Below are 16,350 nucleotides of genomic sequence, written 5' to 3' on the forward strand. Positions count from 1 at the left end.
AAGCCCGGGGGCCTGGAGCACGTGCTCCGCACCAAGAGAGGCCACCGCAGTGAGAAGCCCGTGCGCCACAGCTGGAGAGCAGCCCTCGCTCCCCGCAACTAGAGAAAGCCTGAATGCTGCAACGAAGACCCAGCACAGCCAAAAAACAAACAAATAAATTAATTTTTTTAAAAAAGGTGCGGGTGGCAGTGTGGTGGTGTGGTCTGGATCAAGGTCTTTAGAATCAGACAGAAACAAAGCCATATACATAAGTTGGCTGGTGTGCACTAGATACCCATTAAATGTTAGAAAAATAAACTCTCCATCCACTTGTTACCTAGCTTTTCCACCGTCAGAGTGCATTCAAGACCTTGATTTTATCTATTTCTGTCATCTATTGCAGCATGAAAAACAACACCAAAACTTAGTGGCTCAAAATAAGAAGGATGTATTATTTTTTATGATTCTGGGGGGATTGACAGGATGGTTTCTGCTGGGCTCACTCATGGAAAGTCAGCTGGGGACCAGACCCAGTGGGTACCCTGGGCTGCTGGCCTCTGTCCCCACATGGCCTTTCATCTGGCTCCCCTCGGACGTAGTGGCCCCAGGGCATGGCTCCAGACGCGCAAAGGCAAGAGCTGCAAGGCCTCTTCAGGTGCAGGCTCTGCGGGTGACACACATGCCTTCCAGCACATTCCACTGGTCAGAGCAAGTCACGGGGCCAGACTGGGATTTTTATTCTTTTTTTTTTTTTAGTTGAAGTGCTGTTGATTTGGGGGGCTTCCCAGGTGGCACTAGTGGTAAAGAACCCACCTGCCAATGCAGGAGACGTTAGAGATGCAGGTTCGATCCCTGGGTCGGGAAGATCCCCTGGAGAAGGAAATGGCAACTCACTCCAGTATTCTTGCCTGGAGAATCCCATGGACAGAAGAACCTGGTGGGCTACAGTCCATGGGGTTGCAAAGAGTTGGACAGGACTAAAGTGACTTAGCATGTACACACGCACACACTCACACACATAGTTGGTCTACAGTGTTTCAGGTGTAGAATTATAGGTTATTATAAGACATTGAATATAGTGCCCTATGCTATACAGTAGGTCCTTGTTGCTTACCTATTTTATATTTAATAGTGCATATCTATTAATCCCAAACTCCAAACTTATCCCTCTCCCAGCCTGCCCCCTTTGGTAACCATAAGTTTATTCTCTAAATCTGTGAGTCTGCTGCTGTTTTGTAAATAAGTTCATTTGTATTGTATTTTAGATTCCACATATAGGTGATATCATATGCTATTTGTCTTTCTTTGGTTTACTTTACTTAGTATGATAATCTCTAGGCCCATCCATGTTGCTGCAAACAGCATTATTTCATTCTTTGTTTACAGTTGAGTAATATTCCATCATGTATATGTACCACATGTTTTTACCCATTCATCTGTCGATCAACATTTAGGATGCTTCTAGGTCTTGACTATTGTCAATAGTGATGTTATAAACATTGGGTGCACATATCTTTCAAATTAGAGTTTTCTCTGAATATATGCAGATTGCTGGATCATACGGCAACTCTAATTTTAGTTTTTTGAGGAACCTCCATACTGCTCTCCATAATGGCTGCACCGATTTACATCCCCACCCATAGGGTAGGAGGCTTCCAGGGCCAGCTGAGTTTAAGAGGGTGTGGTCTCCATCTCTGGATGGGAGGAAAGTCACGTTGCAAAGAATGTGGGAATGGGGTGACTTTCTGCTCGTAACACTGTCTGCCACACCATCCTTTCAACGAGCCTCGTGTACTTCTTCCTGGACTGTCCCTCCCAACCCTCCACACTTCACAAATCTCCCAGTCATTTCACGAGGCAGAATAGCCTTGTCAAGCAGCCAGTGTCTGCTGGGGAATCATGCAGCAAGTCAGTGAGCAAAGAGCTTGTGCCCCAAAGTACGGTGGAATCGAGGGACATGCAGATCTAGGAACAAATTCAGAAAGAGCCAAGAACCCAGGTGCTGTGATTGGGGTCATCTGTTTTCCCCGAAATAATTCAGACTTGGAATTTTAAAGTTCTTTTACTTACGGAGTCAAACGGTACTAGTGTTATAAAAAGTCACCAGCATAAATGTAGTTATTAAAAATAATCTATACACTTGTGGATTGAACTTGACATGGAGGTTTTTAGATATAAAAAGGGAGAAATGCAGTGGTGACAAATAAGGCAGAAATCGCCTTCACAGCCTCCCTTTGAGCAAGATCCAGGCAAGGCACCCGGGCTTCGCCCATCGGAGGCTCCCGTGGAGACGGCAAGGTGAGGCCAGTGCCACAGAGGAAGCAGAACCACCTGGAAGTCTTGCTGGTGAATAGATCCAGCTGACAGAGCCTGCAGGCCTGGAAATTCTAGAAACCAGTGGTGTGGCCTGTGGTATCTATGCCCACTCTGATTTCCACTGGAGCGATCCTCAGGGTCATCTGGGGACTGTCGGGGCTGCGTGACCCCATATTAGACTCTCTAGTCCTCCTAGACATTCCGTGAGCTACGTCCATGTCCTTGAATAAATGCATTTCTACTTCAGTTCATTGCAGTCGCTCAGCTGTGTCCGACTCTTTTTGACCCCATGGACTGCAGCACACCAGGCCTCCCTGTCCATCACCAACTCCTAGAACTTGGCTCAAACTCATATCCATCGAGTCGGTGATGCCATCCAACCATTTCATCCTCTGTTGTCCCCTTCTCCTCCTGCCCTCAATCTTTCCCAGCATCAGGGTCTTTTCCAGTGAGTCAGTTCTTCACATCTGGTGGCCCAAGTACTGGAGCTTCAGCTTCAGCATGGGTCCTCAGATGCTGTAAAGAGCCATTTCCGCTTAATGGGTTTAAAAGGGTTCTGTACTCCATGAAAAAAAAAACAAAACAAAACCCTTCCTAGTATATCTGTCTATCAAGGTAGTTTGGTCAGGAGAGGGATGGACTCAGGACAGTTTATTGGATTTTATCGGAGAGTTCAGGTGAAGCCAGGTCATCTTGGCCCTGCTACGAGGCAGCCGTGGGAATGGGCCACTGAGGCCGCCCGGCGGAAAGAATCATGGGATGAACCCGCCACGTGCCTGGGATTCACCACGTGTCCCTACCGGGGCCGCGCTCTCCCGGGGCCGCGCTCTCTCGGGGCCGCGCCCGGCAGAGAGGGAACGCGGACGGAGGGCCGGACACGGGTCGCTCTGGGCCAGGCTCCCCCAGGCCTGGCTGAAATGTCCTCCGAGCTGTCTTCCTCGTGTCCCATTTAAGAAACCATTTCTTACCCTGAAAGTCAGGAGAAAACATTAACCTATATTTCTTGCTAAGAAGTTGAAAGTTTCGCTCCTGTAATTACAGACTTGAATTCACCTGGAGGTACCCTGGGGTGTGGGATGAGTGGAGGCCAGTTTTATCTTTATACTGTGGACAGCGATGTGTTTAGCTCCGCTGACTCCAGAGTCCCTCCTGGTCCCCCCACCAAGCTGATCCGATCACACATCAGAAGACCCGTAGGGATCCACTGCAGTCCATCGGTCAGTGTACCTACTGTGGGCACAGCCCCACGCTATCTTATTACAGTAGCTGCATAGTAAGTCTGGTTATCTCTAAGGGAAGCCCTCTGCCGGCTTATTCACCTTCTTCAGAAACGCCTTCACTATGTTGGCCCCTTACCCTTCCAGATAACTTTTAGACTCAGCCAGCTGACTCTATGAAAAAAAAAACCAAAAAACTGTTAAGGTTTATTTGGATTGGAGTTGCATTGAATCTACGAATCAGTGTGGGGAAATCTGACTTTTTTCCTTTGACTTTCTTGGGAGGGTGGGGAGGGTGGTCCTGAGATTAAACGCCCTGCTGTCTGATGTTCTGCATGGGGTGTGGGGACGCCCTGCCTCCTACATGAACCCTCAATTAACTCTGTGTTTAGCCTCCTTTCTCACTCCCAGGTCATCCAATCCTGAGTTTGGAGACTCCAAATCAGTTTCAGGGACCACGTCTCTTCTTCACTGTACGTTAGAAGCAATTTTAATTTTCTCACTTACATCCTTAGAGTTTTTCTACAATGAATGCGCATTATTACTGTGACAAAACAAACAAAATAATTATCACATTCCTTTGGTGACAACTCCCAAGCCTAGCATTCAACTTTCTCGGTTACTTCCGTGCCAGCAGGGTCAGTGCCCCCACGGCCAGGGTCCCAGGCCTATGGCAGACATTGATAACCAGTCACACCTAAGGCCTGACGCATCCTGTCATCAGAATCCTTCTCAGCACAGCCCCACGGACAGCCACTGCTAATGCATCAAAGTGGCCAGGGGAAACCTGTTTCTTTGTTGCTGTTTAGTCGCTCAATCATGTCCAACTCCTTTGAAACCCCATGGACTGCAGCCCACCAGGCTCCTCTGTCCACGGGACTCTCCAGGCAGGAATACTGGAGTGGGCTGCTGTTTCCTTCTCCAGGGGCTCTTTCTAACCCAGGGATGGAACTCCAGTCTCCGGCATTGGCAGGTGGATTCTTTACCATCTGAGCCACAAGGGAAGACTCTTTGCCATCCTAGGATGTGGTGAAGATTCACTCTTCCTTCGGGATGCACAGTCTGCATAATTCTGAAGGAGACGGTCCAGGGAGGTGGGATGATCCCTGTGCGTGGAGCCAGGTGCCCTGGTGAGGCTGCCCACCGTGCCGCCTCTGACTGGGGGCTCTTCCCCCTGCAACCGCCACATTCCTCATCCTCTAGCTTCCTCTTCGAGAGGTGGACCTGAGTGCTGGCCGAGGTCCCAATCCGCTGTAACACAACGGGATTCTCAATTCTCTTTTTTTCCCCATAGGTATGTGACACAGGGAAAGACAATAATGGCAACAAAACCATATATAAAGGGCCTCCTTGCCAAACACTGTGCCAAGCAGTTCAGCTGCTTAATAATAATAATATTATTACCATCAACATCTCCTTTACAACTCACAGTGTCTTGTGATGGTATTGTTCTCCATGTCACAGAGGAAGAAACTGGGGATTAGAGAGGGAAGCTAACTTGTCCAAGGTCATCCAGCAAGCGGGTGGATTCTGGTTTGAACCCAGATATGACTGTAGCGTGAGCTGTGCCCCTCTACCTGTATCCCCCAGGGCACTCATTCTGACGCATCTGCTGCAAGAATCGGTCATGCTCCTCTGAGGACTCTCCCTGGCCCCAGTGGCAGAAGTTCCAGACAAATGGAGAAGTCAGTAGTGCTGGAAGCAGCTCCCAAATAGAGAGAGTGGGAGGGTACGCACCCCAGCTCTCTCGCTTCTCGGGCGGGGTACCCTGAGGCATGTGACCCCCTCCCTGCCCCAATTCCTCTCTCCTAGCTTTGTGGGATTACTCCCCACCCAAGTCAGATTCTGGCGTCAGGGTCTGGTTCCTGGAACTTAAACCAAGCTAGCTTTGCACCAAGTTAGACTGCTGTGAGAACTGAAGGGGAATGTTGGAGAAAAGGACATTCAAAAATTGCTTTTCAGGTCTTCCTGAGTTCCCTTTGAATTCAAATTATATAAACCAGGTGTTTTCAGGTCTGCACCTCTAGAGACAGAGAGGTGAGTTTGGGACACTGAGAGTTTGTAGACCTGTGAAGGCCAGTTGGCTCTTGGGTTCTTGGTTTTGTCCTCAGTCACTTGCGAGTCCTTGGACAAATGTGGGAAACCCCAGAGGTCTGCTTCTTCCTTGGGGATTCCGACTGAGGTTTGGGGTCTGGGACTTGAGGTAGTCCAGTCCAGATTGGCTGATCCACAGTTAGAGGTGGAATGCATCACTTCACACAGCATCCAACTTTGCATAAAGGAAATAAAGGCCCTGGACGCTGGCAGGCAGGAAAAAGCATGATGGTAAACAAGGAAATAAGATGGGCGGAGATAAAGGGCTGGGCAGTCAGTCCCAGGGGAAAATGTTCATTATAATGCAGCCTCTTGGATCAAGTCGGAGTGAAAATCCCACAAACTGCAACGTGCCCAGGGCTAAATGTGCAGCATCATGGTGAGTTTTTCTTTCCCAGGACCATCGTATTAAATTATAGCTCTGAGCTGTTTCTTTTCACTAGCACGATACTTTTAGACATGTAATGACTTCTCTGCAGACCCAATCTCACCCTTCAGGGGCAGTGGCACCCTGCCTTGATGGTGTCTGTGGCATTGGCTGAAATAATTCCTGCTATTTTCTCAGAGGAATTTGTGCAGGGGCAAGATCCCCAGCGGAACTTGAGAATAAAGCGACGAAAGCATCCCACGTGGCTTTTCTCCCCTGAAGTCCTCCGTGGCTCCCTGCCTGCCGTCAAGCTTGGGCTGTGATGTTAATTTTTCCATCTGCTTTGGCTGCAGGTAATTTGGAGACACCGACGTCATCAGACCATCTGTTCAGTGAAACTGCAGCAAGGCTTTCCCCCCGCTGTGTTGTTTATGCCGTGACAAGGACTCGGGGCTCTTCTCGATATCTGCTGGGCAGAGACAAAATTGTGTTCCAAAGAGTCCCTTAGCATCGCATCAAAGGGTAAGGACAGAATACTAATTCCATCTGTAATTATTTGTGTAAGATGCAGGTGTAATCGAGTGACTAAAGCCCATGGCCAGGAAAAGCAGGCAGTTGGCATGTGAGTGGTCACACAACCTGACTTGCTTTCTTCCTGATTATTTCCTGACAGACTGGGTTTGGACAATCTGATCTCTCCAGCCTCGGTGGTTACTGAGAAGCTGTTCTCAAAATGCTATTGCTCAATGCCATGCATGCCTTTCCCCTTCCCACTGTGCCTTTGAGTCTTCTGAATAGTCTGATCCCAGTGACATTTACTGAGCACCTACTATATGCCAGACAGCGTGTTGGGGGTGAGTATCCAGACAGCAGTAGCACAGAGGCTGTGCCCTTCAGGGGCTCACGGTCTGGAGGCAGAGACAAGTGAACACGAAACAGGTTCACCTCTCTGGGACTCATTTTTCCCATTATTAAATGGAAATAATGATGGTTCCTGCCGCTTGAGCTGTTCTGAGTGTTGAAATGTCAAGCAGAGACAGAAAATGGGATCATAGATGCTAGAAAACAAATAATTCCGGCTGCTACAGAGGGATTCACCGAGCGCCACATGGACCCCGGCATGGGCAGGGTTAGTGGGGGCTGCCAGGTGGTGGATCGGGGCCCATGGGTCCACCTGCCCACGGTGGACATCTGCCCTGCACATGGCGGCATCTCTCCTCAAGCCCCGAGCCCTTCTGCATCTACGCTTGAGCAGGAGCTTCCTGTGGCACCAGGGGGGCCTCACTGAACCTGTGCTGGGGCAACTGGGAAGTGCTGGGACCAACTGCCCCCAGAGTCAACCCTCAACCAAGGAGGGGTGGAGTCAGCAGATGAACATCCAGCCTCCTTAATGCATGGTGGGCCAGCTCCAAGGCACGAGGGACAGCCCCTCACGGGCTCCGGCAGGACAGACCCCAGTGGCCCCAGCCCCCTCCTAGTTCTGTATCCACACCTCCCCACCTCGCCATCTCTACCCCTTTACTTGTGCAAATAAATGACCTGTGCCCTGGTCCTGCCACAAATTTTGTTTTTAAGAACACTCAAGCTTCACAAAATCAGAGATGGGGAAAGAAGTGTGGGAGAAGGAAGCTATGGAAATGAAATGACCTCTGAAGAGGCCTCAAAAGTCCAGCAGGTGGGGATGTGGAAAGGCCTGAACCAGGAACTCAAAGAGGCAGAGGCATGGAGGCCTGTGGGTATCCGGAGTCTCTGGAGCCCCAGGTTCGCAGAGGGCAGCAGGCATCCCTGGGATGTCATCTGGGGACAGCCTGGGTAAAGCCCTGCCTGCAGAGTAGGTCAAGAGTGAAACGCTCCTTCATTGCACAGTAAGGTCTACTCAAGAAATGATATACACATGAGAAGGTGCTCATCATCACTGATTATCAGGGAACTGCAAATCAAAACCACAGTGAGGAGGTGGCAGAGGACGAGATGGTTAAATAGCACCTCTGATTCAATGGACATAAATTTGAGCAAACTCCGGGAGATAGTGGAAGACAGGGTAACCCGGTGTGCTATAGTCTGTGGGATGGCAAAGAGTTGGACACAACTTGTCAACTGCACAACAATAACCACCTCACACCAGTCAGAATGGGCATCATTAAAAAGTCTACAAATAATAAGTGCTTGAGAAGGTGTGAGAGAAAGGAACCCTCCTACATTGTCAGGGGAAATGTAAATTGGTATGGCCACTGTGGAAAAGGCTATCAGGTTCCTCAAAAAACTAAAAATAGAGTTGCCATTTGATCCAGCAATCCCACTCCTGGGCATATACCCAGACAAAACTCTAATTTGAAAAGATACATGCACCCCTGCGTTCATAGCAGCACTATTTACAGTAGCCAAGACATGGAAACAACATCAACAGATGAATAAGGAAGATCTATACATATGTACAATGAAATATTAGTCAGAACAAAGAATGAAATAATGACATTTGCAGGACCCTGGATGGACCTAGAGATTATCATAATAAATGAAGTAAGTCAGAAAGAGAAAGACAAATACCATGAGATATCACTTACATGTGACGAAGTGACAGCATGCAGGCATGTACCTTTGTCGGCAGGGCTTCCCAGGTGGTGTTAGTGGTAAAGAACCCGCCTGCCAGTGCAGGAGACATAAGACACACAGGTTCGATTCCTGGGCTGGGAAGATCCCCTGCAGGAGGGCACAGCAACCCACTCCAGTATTCTTGCCTGGAGAATCCCATAGACAGAGAAGCCTGGCAGGCTCTGGTCCTTAAGGTTGCAAAGAGTCGGACACAACTGAAGTGACTTAGCATGCATGCAGGCATCACTTACATGTAGAATTTGAAACATGACACAAACGAACATATCTATGAAACAGACTCATAGACGTGGGGAACAGACTTGTGGTTACAAAGAGTGGGTTGGGGGGAAGGATTGGGAGTTTGGAGGTAGATACAAACTGCTGTATGTAGGATGTATAAGCAACAAGGTCCTAGTGTATCACATAAGGAACCACATTTAGTATCCTCTGATAAATCACAATGAAAATATGAAAAAGAATGTATGTGTATACATACATGTATAACTGAGTTTTCTGTAGAGCAGAAATCAACACAATATTGTAAATCAACTATTACTTCAATACAGTTGCTTTTTAAAAAGAAACACAATGCCTTATCAAACTGCATTCCTTGAGTCCTGCACCCCATTTGAGTAATCAAAGGTGTGGAGTAATTAAACAGAATATGCACTGGGGCAGACCAATTCAGTCCTAGTGATCCCAGGATTCCCAGACATCTTACCTCTCTTAGGGGACTGAACCCAGGATAGGGTAGCAGAGAGCTTTTGGCTTTTTAGTCAACAACCACTGTCTTCTATGGATCACCAGAGATAAAAATGTGCTTATTTCATGTAAATTAAATGCCAGTGCTCTTTACCTTAGCTGAACTCATGGTTCTCCTCTAATTTCACAAGTGGGTCTTTGTAGAATCACTCCCTGGACCAGTGTCCTAACTCTGGGGAGTTACTGATGCTATTCTCCACTTCTGAGGTCTTAGGAAACTCTGAAGATACCAAAGTAGCAGCCAACGAATGCTCAGTGATTCAGTTTCCAGATGAGTCAAGCGCTTCTGCTTTTCTGCCCCTTTTAGTAGTCACTTATAGTTTTACTATCATTTCCAAGAACAGTGGGATCCGAGAACCACAGAACAGCACACCTACAGCAGCTGCTGTCAGTGACTTCCTCACATACCCCAGCCTTGCCGTTGCCATGCACAAGCTTGCCTTCCAACTACCTGAGGAAGCACTGACTTGGATGGTTAAAGGCCCTCTCTGCCCAAACCGAGGAGGCTCCGAGTACAGGGAACCGATGCCCAAGGCCCTGCAGCAGACTTGTCAACAACAAGTGAAAGTAGAAGGATAATTACCCCAGCTTCCTCCCCCCCGCCCCAGGTTGTGATAGCTCTGGGGTGCCTGTTCCTCGCTGACTCCTGGAGGTTCTATTAAGCTCTGGTTACGTGGAAGCCCTGGCTTAATGTGTAGCTTTCATGAGAGCCATCCCCTTCCTCACCTGCTTTCCATCCCCCTACCAACGTTATTGGGATCATTTCTCAAATAAACAGCTTGCATTTGATTTCTGGTCCCAGAGTTTGCTAAGAACCCAGATGCAGACAACTTTCACCAATCATATTTTTCATTTTAGTGCCACTCTCACAATGCTTTGTTTTGCGAGGGCTTTTTATTTTTGCTGTTTCATTGGTTACATTTGAGGGGTTTTTTTTTTTTTGCCCCTATTTCTATATATTATTACCTTTTCAATAAAAATATGCAGAATCGGTGGATGTCAGCGGGGCAGACAGAGTTCCCACAGGACTGAGTGGGAAGAGAGTACCCAGAATGTGTACAGAAAGACAGATGCAAGGGGAATTCGAAGTGGCTCACTGGCTAGTTAAAACACAGCAGATTAAAGGTGATAGGTAGAGATAAATAAACATAAGATTTTCACTGAGAGAATGGTCTCTCATTTACCCCTTCTCTAGAAGTATGGCAGAAATGTTAGTTCCTTTTCCTTACTGATGAAACTTCATCTTTGTTAGAGGGGTAGATGTGTCCGGCCACAAGTGCTCAATCTTGATTGATATAATCCACTGTGACAATCCTGCTTCCTTATTACTCATCTTGTGCAGCTAAAAGTTGCCACATGACTAGTTCTAGCCAATGACATGTAAGGAAAAGCCTACTGTAGGATTTGAGGAAGGCTTTGTTTTCACTGTCCTAGCTTCCTTTTTTGTGAGTTAAATGCAAATGTGATGCCTGGAACTGCAGCAGGCACCTTGCAACCATGAGGCAACATGCTTAAGAATGACTGAGTGGATAGAAAAAAAAGTCAGAAAGAGCTTGTCTGCCTTAAGCCTTATCCTAAGTTGCTGATATATGCAGTATCTGCTATAGAGAAAAATAAACCTCTATTTGTTTAAGCAATTTATGATTGAGTTTTCTGCTACTTGTAGCCTAAAGCATTCCTAAATCCTAAAAATATTCTCCATCAAATTTAATCCCCAAGTCCTTAAAAAAAAACACCAGTACATGTGATTTTGTGAAAGTGACAACTGATTAGAACTATCATTAGATCAATAAAATCCTGGTTATTTAGAATTTAACTCAGTTTTGAAAAGATCCACTGATCAAAGTTCAGTTAAATTGCAGGAAGTATGGAAATTAGTTGATTCAGTAATTAGGAATAGCTAAACTGCTTATTTAACTTATATGCAGAGTACATTATGAGAAACGCTGGGCTGGAAGAAGCACAAGCTGGAATGAAGATTGCTGGAAGAAATATCAATAACCTCAGATATGCAGACACCACCCTTATGGCAGAAAGTGAAGAGGAACTAAAAAGCCTCTTAGTGAAAGAGGAGAGTGAAAAAGTTGGCTTAAAGCTCAACATTCAGAAAACTAAGATCATGGCATCTGGTCCCATCACTTCATGGCAAATAGATGGGGAAACAGTGGAAACAGTGGCTGACTTTATTTTTTTGGGCTCCAAAATCACTGCAGATGGTGATTGCAGCCATGAAATTAAAAGACGCTTACTCCTTGGAAGGAAAGTTATGACCAACCTAGACAGCATATTAAAAAACAGAGCCATTACTTTGCCAACAAAGGTCCGTCTAGTCAAGGCTATGGTTTCCCCAGTGGTCATGTATGGATGTGAGAGTTGGACTGTGAAGAAAGCTGAGTGAGCGCCAAAAAATTGATGCTTTTGAACTGTGGTGTTGGAGAAGACTCTTGAGAGTCCCTTGGACTGCAAGGAGATCCACCCAGTCCATCCTGAAGGAGATCAGTCCTGGGTGTTCATTGGAAGGACTGATGTTGAAGCTGAAACTCCAATATTTTGGCCACCTGATGTGAAGAGTTGACTCATACCTGATGCTGGGAGGGATTGGGGACAGGAGGAGAACGGGATGACAGACGATGAGATGGTTGGATGGCATCACTGACTCAATGGACATGAGTTTGAGTAAACTCCAGGAGTTGGTGATGGACAGGGAGGCCCGACGTGCTGCAGTCCATGGGGTTGCAAAGAGTCTGAGACGACTGAGCGACTGAACTGAATTGAAAGGTGAAAGACAGGTATTAGAAGTGGTCATTAATCCAGTATGAAAACAGTCCATTTTCAGGGACTATTTGAAGATTATATTGCATGTATACATATTTTCCCTAGATAACAGAGTATTTTGCACTTTGCTCTTTACCAGTCAAGAATACAGCTTGGATATTACCACACATCAGTTCAGAGGGAGCTTCCTCGTACTTTTTCTTTTTGCAGCTGCATGGTACTCCAGTGTGTGGCTGTCTCACGGTCTACTCAGACAACCTAATGGGTCTAATGGGCTTCATGTGCCGCCCCCCCCAAACTCATGTGTTGAAGCCATAACCCCCAGGACCTTAGAATGTGACTACATTTGGAGATAGGGCCTTTAAAGCAGTAATTAAGGTAAAATGAAGTCTTAAGGGTAGGGCCCCAATCCAATAGGACTAGTGTCCTTATAGGAAAAGAAAAACAAACCAGAGAGGTGAGCACCGAGTAAAGGCCCTGTGAGGACGCAGCTCGGATGCGAGCCCAGGAGCTGGCCAGTCTGAGAACCTCCTCCAAAGGGCAGCGTCAGTGAGGGACCCCCTCACACTGGTCAGAACAGCCATCGTTAGTGAGCCTGCAGGTAACAATTGCTGGAGAGGGTGTGGGGAAAGGGAGTCCTCCCACACTGTTGGTGGGAGTGAAAGTCGGTGCAGCCACAGTGAAAAACAGTATGGAGGATCCCGAGAAATCTAAAAATAGAGCTTCCATATGACCCAGCAATCCTGCTCCTGGGCACCTACCCAGACAAAACTCTAATTCAAAAAGATACATGCACCCCAATGCTCACAGCAGCAGTATCTGCAATAACCAAGGCATGGAGGCAAACTAAGTGTCCATCAACAGATGAGTGGGCAGATGTGGTACATGTATATACGGCGGATGTTACTCAGTAATACAAGGAGCAAAATGATGCCCTTTGCAGCAGCATGGCTGCAGCTAGAGGTTATCACACTAACTGAAGTAAGTCAGGAAGAGAAAGGCGAATAACGTATGATATCACTTGTATGTAGAATCTAAAATGTGACCACAGTGGACCCATCTATGAAGCAGAAACAGAATCAAGGACATAGAGAACAGACTCGTGGCTTCCAAGGAGGGGGGAGAAGGGAGAGAGATGGAGTGGGAATTTGGGATCAGCAAGTGCGAACTGGGATATGCAGGATGGATAAACAACGTCTGAACTGTAGAGCACGGGGAACTATATTCAATATCCTGTCATTAACCATACTGGGAAACAATATGAAAAAGAAGGTGTATATATATATGTATATATATATATGTATGTATGTATAACTGAGCCACTCTGCTGTGCTGCGGTAGTTAACACAACATTGTAAGTCAGCGCTACTTCATTTTCTTTACATGGGGAAAGAACGCACCAGCATGCAGGGCCTCGGCTCTGGGCCTCCAGCCCTCCAGCGGGCGAGCCTGCTCCCTCCCCGGGCTGTTCTCGTGGCGGGGTGGCGGACCGTGCCCCCAGGTTTGGCCGGGGACGAACACGTGCTGCTGTCCTACACGTGGGCGAGGGGAGGCCGGACGCCTCTGGGGGTAAAGTGGGGCGGGAACCAGCACAGCCTGCCCCAGGCCGCCTTCCAGTCACCCCCTCCCCAGCGCTGGCCATCACGCCGCCCCTGTGAACGGGACTCGGGGCCCAGCGTTCCCGGGCTCCACGCTGAGCCGCAGTCTTCCTCCCCGCAGCGGCGGCTTCCTCGTCTCTCCCACATGGTGGTGGGGCCCTGTTCTGCCAGCTGACAGTCATGCCTAAGTCTCAGGACATGATACGCTGGCTCCCACCCTCCACGCTGCTGGGGGCTGATTTTCTCTGGAACTTCTGCGTCCCCATTTCCATGGGGGTTGGAGAGAGACGGGGGAGACAGCGGTACGTGGTCCCCTCACCTTGACCTGGACACCTGCGTTATTCGAACATAGTGCAGCGTCGAGGGCCCTTGACTGGGAGGTTAGAGGTGGATCTGATCATCACGCATGTCACTGGGTACTTACACTCCTTTTCTTCATCAGCCCCTTATAGCTCCAACACCCGACATTCTTTAGGGAGCTCAGTCCTGAATGGTGGACACCTGTCAGCTAACTCTGTGAGCCTTACATCCCTGCCATTGCTTCCCATCACTCCAATGTATCATAAGTGAACACGTGTGTCCCTTGCCTTTTCCCCACTGTTCAAGGACCTTGAAAGAGTCCAACCAGAAAGAAAATCAGAAGCAAATTACTCAGTGAGAACCGAAAGCTCAGGAGTCTCAAAATGAGGCAGAATCCTTTTGCCCCTTTCTTATTTTAGAGTCCCCTGCTAGCAGCAGACTCTGCTGTTTCTTAAGCCCTAACCTCTCCAGAAATGAGGAGACGCTTAAAGGGCTTAAGCGAAAAGATTAGACAAGGGAAGGACCAAAGCTAACAGACACTGCCAGAGTGGCGAGGATACCTTCACTCATCCAAAGAGAAGCTACTGGGACCGAGGGACACTTAAAACACAGCCCTGGCCCTCCAGGAATCTGCAGTTCCATCAATTAGATCGTCCATCATGGAGCCAAATTGGAAAGGAGCTGTCAAGGGTTTGCGGCTCTAGATAAGTGTGAGACTCAATGAGAACTCACTTGGTGGGGCCTGAAGCCTGCAGGGGTGCAGCCTGTTATTGCCAACGAAATGCCAGAGACTGAAATGGAAGATGGAAATCTCACCAAGATGAAGCCTTCGGAGCATATGGCACAGAGATGGGCCAACTCAATGAGAAGGGAGTGACCAGCGTGGCATGGCCAGGGGAGGCCAGGAGAATGGACACATGGGGTTGCAGTCAGCACCTCGCCCACCTTGCACTGCCTGACCGTCCAGAAGAAGCCTGCTGATGCCAGGCAAGGGTGGCATCGATCTTGCATGGAACACTTGTTTGAAGATGGGCTGCTTTTACTTTGGTGACGAATAAGATTAGGATGGTTTATTCAGCTCAGTTTCGACATTCACCTCAGATATCTAAAGCTGCATAACGAACTACCCCAAAATGTAGCATCTTGAGGAAATAACCAATTCATTATTATGCCCTGTGGTTTTGTGGGCCAAGAATTTGAATAGGATTTAGCAGGGCAATTCTCCTGTTCGACATGGCCCCAACTAAGAGTCTTGAGTGTTCATTGGAAGGACTGACGTTGAAGCTGAAACTACAATACTTTGGCTACCTGATGGGAAGAGCTGACTCATTGAAAAAGACCCTGATGCTGGGGAAGACTGAAGGCAGGAGAAGATGGGGACAACAGAGGATGAGATGGTTGGATGGCATCACCGACTCCATGGACATGAGTTTGAGCCAGCTCTGGGAGTTGGTGATGGACAGGGAGGCCTGGCATGCTGCAGTCCATGGGATCGCAAAGAGTCGGACACGACTGAGCGACTGAACTGAAATGAAGAGCCCTTAGTGATTTCAATGGGGGTATTCAGTTGAGCTGGTCTGGAGGATCCAAGACAGTTTCACTTACATGATAGAAAGAATGCTGTGTCCAGCTGCTGAGGAGAGTGGCCACATGTGACCCTTTCCACACGGTGTCTCAGAGTATTGGGGCTTCCTGCATGCTGGCTTAGTGCTCCAGGAGAAAGTGTTCCAAGAGACAGCAAGTAGGAGCTTCCAGTGTCTTAAAGCCTGAGCTGGGAAACAGGAACAGCATCATTTCCCCAGTATTCGAGATAGTCACAGAGCTGCCTGGGTTCAAGGGTAGGGAATATAGACTTCACTCCTCAATAGGAAGAGAGTGAAAGAATCTGTGGCCATTTTTACTCCACTGCAGCATTGAAGAGGAGACTGGAGAGCAGAAGACTGCAGTATCCTAATCACAGGGTGACCGACCATCTGGTTTTCGCAGGACTGAAGGATTTTCTGGGACTCGCCCAGGCAAATGCAGTCAGACGATCAGCCCACCTACTCAGCTCATTCCTGTCACCATGACCTTGACAGTCAAAGTAGTTTCTTCCCTTCACTGTACGCTACTGTCTTCTTGCAGGAGATTTGTGCTCATGTGGGTTGTGGTTTAAGGAGAGAGTTCAGGCAACAGCTTTCTGAAGTTGCTGAATGTGATTATGCTCAATATCCATAAGGATGGAACAGACTGGAACCATGAGATAATGAGATAAAGTTGAACAGAGAAAATTTCAGTTTGAACTTTGGCTTATTAAAGCCCAACACAAGAATAGAATGAGGATCACAGATTAGTAGCAACACATATGAAA

Source organism: Cervus elaphus, chromosome 19, assembly GCF_910594005.1.
Source record: "Cervus elaphus chromosome 19, mCerEla1.1, whole genome shotgun sequence".
Taxonomy (NCBI): Eukaryota; Metazoa; Chordata; class Mammalia; order Artiodactyla; family Cervidae; genus Cervus; species Cervus elaphus.